Below are 5000 nucleotides of genomic sequence, written 5' to 3' on the forward strand. Positions count from 1 at the left end.
AGAAGGTGTTCAATGGTGTGCAGGGATTATATGGACGTGGCATTGCAGAATTGAATATAGGGTATTAATGGAAGAAGTTGACAGTTAGTAAGAGATTAATAGTATGTTGTCCTAAGAGGATGATTTAAAACCAAATATTCATTATCATAAGGCTGTGAACATAAAGCGGAAAATGTTAAAGTTATAATGGTAATTACTTCCGCGTGGTGTAAGATTTCTAAGAATTAATTACACATTGGTGGAAAAGTAAGTCTGAACCAACGACGTAGGATGTATCCATGGATTTTCAGTACATAAAGATAACAATTAAAAACAGGTGATATGGCAAGTTTGCGACTGGGAGAGATAAGAGAGATGAATCTGTAAATGGAAAGTGGTAATGCTAGTTTTGCAAATAATTGTTAGAATTAGTCGTAACGAAGAGAAATGATAAATCACTGTAAGAAAGTGAGAAATAACGTCATAGAGCGATAAAATTGACAGGTTGTATAAATAAGTGAATGGGAGTAAATGTGGAACAGAAAGTTATGTGAAGAATTGTAACTAGGGGACTGATATGTGGATTATCATTTCTGTAGCGTTTATGAATAAGAGGTGCATTAATAAAAGTCGTTTTCAAGGAAATTGAATGAGAATGATGTGAATTTCAAGAATATCAGAAAAATTAGAATTGATACGAAAATATTAGTGTCTAGAGTTTGTTTTTCTTTAGGGAAGGATAAAGGTAAAGGATAGATTTATTACATTGGTGTGTAATTCGAAAGGTTTGTAATGCAGGAAAAGGTTAAGGCTTTGGGAACCTTGTCATACAATCAAGAAAGTATACAGTGTATTATTATTATTATTATTATTATTATTATTATTATTATTATTATTATTATTATTTTGCACGAATGTTTCATTCTTCACTCAAATTGTATTCTGCATTCGTGACTTACTATAATTAATTCCTTTTAATAGAGACAATTTGGCTAGATAAAACTATCTTCTCTTTTTTCATGTTTGCATGAATACTTACAATGAACTCTTATCTTCGCTTTATATTCATCTATTCACTTTTGTCATTAATTAATGATAATATTGATAAAGTTAATTATGATACTTTTTTATTGTGTCATGTTTGAAAGCATTTATAGACTGCTAACTAGATGCCTGTTCGTTTAACAAGGTTTAAAGACTTTAAAGGTCGCTCATGAATGGCAGAGACAAGGGACAGTGACATTACCCTAGCAACAGGGCAATGCCCTAGAGATTGATTATATATCATAATATGGTCAGCGCCCAAGTTCCCTCTCCACCCAAGCTAGGATTAGGTAGGGCCAGTTAATGGCTGCTGATGACTCCGCAGGTAGACCTATAGGCTTCCCCAACATTAGTCCACAAGGATGGTGAGGTTGCAGTCCCTAGAAGAACTAACGAGTTTGAGCAGGTCTGGAACCCCAGTCTGGTGATCCTTCGTCAGAGACGTTACCAATAAGGCTACAACAAAAATGTTTTCTTCCCGTTTAGATATATTTCCTAGAACATAATCATGTTTTTATTTACTACCATCCTTTCAAGATATTAATGGTTCCCTTATGTTTGCGTTGTGCATCATATTTAAATGGAGATTTTATAGTAGCAGTTTTACTTTGCTGTTTTGCTCTCATTTGTTTATTTCCTTATTTCCTTTCCTCACCTGGCTGGTTTTACCTGTTTGAACCCTTGGGCTTGTAGCATCTTGCTTTTCCAACTAGGGTTGTAGCTTAGCTAGTAATAATAATAATAATAATAATAATAATAATAATAATAATAATAATAATAATAATAATATGCAGTTGATAAGATTTAGATTGGTATGTGTGCGACTTTCAGGCTTTGCCTTCATTTTACACAGATAGTCCTAAACTTGAATTATAATCTGTTAAATATTTCTTGATGTTATATTCATTTAGGGGTTAAAAGGTTATATTTCACCTCAACGATGGAGTATGCAGTTAACACTAGTGAATATACTAAAAATTGAAAGTATTTGATATTTAGTAGCAGTGTTTTCACGACAACTCGGATACGAGATAGATGCTGATGATAGGTGTCCTAAGTAACACGATGAACGTAGCAACTGTCTTCGAAGAAATGGCTGTCTCATAATGGTGGTGAGACGGGCAGACATTTAGTTCTCATGATATTGAAACCGGTAAAGTTATGGTCCCTTGCTCCTAAATAATAGAGGTTAAGGCGTTGCAAATCTTGAAAGAGTCCGTCGGGGGTAAAGTTACTGCTGTACTTCAACTGCAGATTAGAAAAGATGCAAATCTGTCGGTATTAAATCCCTAGTAAATAATAGAAATTAGGTAATCATCATCATCATCATCATATCCTCCAACGCCTATTGACGTAAAGGGCCACATAGAGGATTCATTGGCTAGATTCATCAAATGATAGAGCCAGTTCCTCGTGATGCGCAGTACCTATCTAACTAGGCTGCCGGACCATACTAATCCGAGCAAGATCAACCGCCAGGCAGGAGTAGAAGCCGATGAGAGAGCTTGTCTAAAGCCTTAAACTCAATCCGTCACCCTGCTGCCAGTGACTTCATCGAGATTTAGGAGGTCATATCCTTCACACCCAAAATTCTCGTTACTCTTAAGTTAAAAACTAAGTTCTAAATTCATTCCCCGAAACGGATGGGCGGTATTATTTAATAGAACGCGAATATCATCATCATTATCTCTACGCCTATTGACGCAAAGGGCCTTGGTTAGATTTCGCCAGTCGTCTCTATCTTGAGCTTTTAATTTTTCTTGGGGCTATTCACATTTTCACAACGTGAATAGCCTCAAGAAAAACACAAGGAAACAAAATGACAGAAAAGTTTAAAATATTAAGTTTTCACCACAGTAACATTAACCACGTAAAGGTTCAAGTCTACTGAGCAAGATGAAAAGGCAACAGAAACAAGGTTTTTTTTTTTTTTTCATGCACAGGTAAAGCTGGAAAGACGCAAGATAAGAGTCTTATCCTCCGTGTTTGTTCTGCTAACAAAGTGCAACATTAGGTCATTAGGGCTCTTGTCCGGAGAGTTTGCCGGTGGAAGTTTGACACTGGCTCATTGTCCTTGCCTTGTTTGTGTTTGGCCATGGCCCGCTGCCCTGAATGATCTTCACTTATGAGATCGAACACCTGAAACCAATGAAGCAGGGCGGTGTTAGATTCCCCGGATGCATTAGGCGAACATTGTCGGGAACTATTCTGGTCTTTTTGTACGGTGTGTATTGTAGCTGCTCTTCCTTAGGCGACGCATTACTTGGGCTTCTCTCTCTCTCTCTCTCTCTCTCTCTCTCTCTCTCTCTCTCTCTCTCTCTCTCTCTCTCTCTCTCTCTCTCTCGAGTGTCTAGGTTTGGTTGTTTATGTTAACACGGTTGGATTATTTCACATGCATATTTACCTCATGCTTACAGATAGTTAGCTGTAGTCTCTCTCTCTCTCTCTCTCTCTCTCTCTCTCTCTCTCTCTAGTGTCTAGGTTTAGTTATGTTAATATATGAATTATTTAACAATGATATTCACCTCATGCTTACAAATGGTTAGCTATAGAATCTCTCTCTCTCTCTCTCTCTCTCTCTCTCTCTCTCTCTCTCTCTCTCTCTCTCGTGTCTAGGTTTGGTTATGTTAATATATGAATTATTTAGCAGTGATATTTACCTCATGCTTACAAATGGCTAGCTATAGAATCTCTCTCTCTCTCTCTCTCTCTCTCGTGCCTAGATTTGGTTGTTTATGTTAATACGAATGAATTATTTCACAAATAGCTTTAGAATCTCTCTCTCTCTCTCTCTCTCTCTCTCTCTCTCTCTCTCTCTCTCGTCCCTAGATTTGGTTGTCTATGTTAATACGAATGAATTATTTCACAAATAGCTATAGAACCTCTCTCTCTCTCTCTCTCTCTCTCTCTCTCTCTCTCTCTCTCCTCTCTCTCTCTCTCTCTCTCTCTAAGAATCGTATTTTGAAGGTAACGGGGAACATTTGACTGTATAGCTATTAGTTATAAAGTGGTTGAAGAAGAGTAGAATATAATCAACTACTATTAATTTTGATGCCTAATGTATCATTAGATAACGTTATTTATTCATTACTGGGGATTTTTCTTGTTGCGTTAATTAACTTTGCGAATTATGCTGCCATGATTGTGTTAAAACTGAACAAGAGCACTGTTCACAAAGTAAAGTAAGTAAGTAAATTATAAAGTCAGTTTAAGCTTTAATATATGTTCCATCAACAGAATGAATAGATTATACACGAAATTATGCAAAATGTGTGGATGACAAGTGTTGCTTCATCGTTAAGTATAAATTAAGCCTCGTTGATGGTGTTGCGTTATTTGTTGACATTTATCAGTCTAAATATACTACAGTTCAGAGGATATTAACGAAGATTCTTTACATCCCAAATTTAATGTTTATGTATGGTTGACAATCGCAATTTCCAATGATGTAATGAGAACCACCTAGAAAAGGTGTGGGCAATTAATGTGAGTTGCCATATTGGGATTAAATCTTTTTTTCTGAGTGGAAAGGGAGGAGGAACAGTGGTGGTGGTGTTGGTGGAGAGCTGGTGGTGGTGGTAGAGGCAAGGAGAGACCCAAGCCCAAAGAGAGAGACAGAGAGAGAGAGAATCGAGTATAGTGGCCTCTCTCTCCCCTCATGCACAGTCGTTCGCGAGGGGAACCAAGTGAAAGTGCGTTTGAAAGGAAGCGAAAAACCCTTTCTTTTTGCTACGGTGCGGGAAACAATTTTCTTTCATGCGTCGTAATCAAACTGGTGGATAAAATGTGCATTGAAATTTGTTTTCCAGTGATGTGAATAATCAGTTTAGAAATTCTTTATGTCGTGAGCTGATGTTTGTTATATTAATGCTGAGGAAAATTAAGAAAGAAAAGAATGAGTTATTGACATATCTTAAACGTGTTTAAATACCTGTGTTCGATTCGTTCCTGTATTGGATAGTGCGTTGTTTATAGGC

The 5000-nt window shown here is 36.8% G+C and overlaps 1 protein-coding gene across 1 annotated transcript in view; it reads left to right on the forward strand.

Moving 5' to 3' along the window:
* The window catches only part of Lrrk (Leucine-rich repeat kinase), a 638733-nt gene that overhangs the window by 153688 nt on the left and 480045 nt on the right, over window positions 1–5000 (forward strand). The window lies entirely within an intron of this gene.

Source organism: Palaemon carinicauda, chromosome 41 (genome assembly GCF_036898095.1).
Source record: "Palaemon carinicauda isolate YSFRI2023 chromosome 41, ASM3689809v2, whole genome shotgun sequence".
In the NCBI taxonomy this organism is placed as follows: domain Eukaryota; kingdom Metazoa; phylum Arthropoda; class Malacostraca; order Decapoda; family Palaemonidae; genus Palaemon; species Palaemon carinicauda.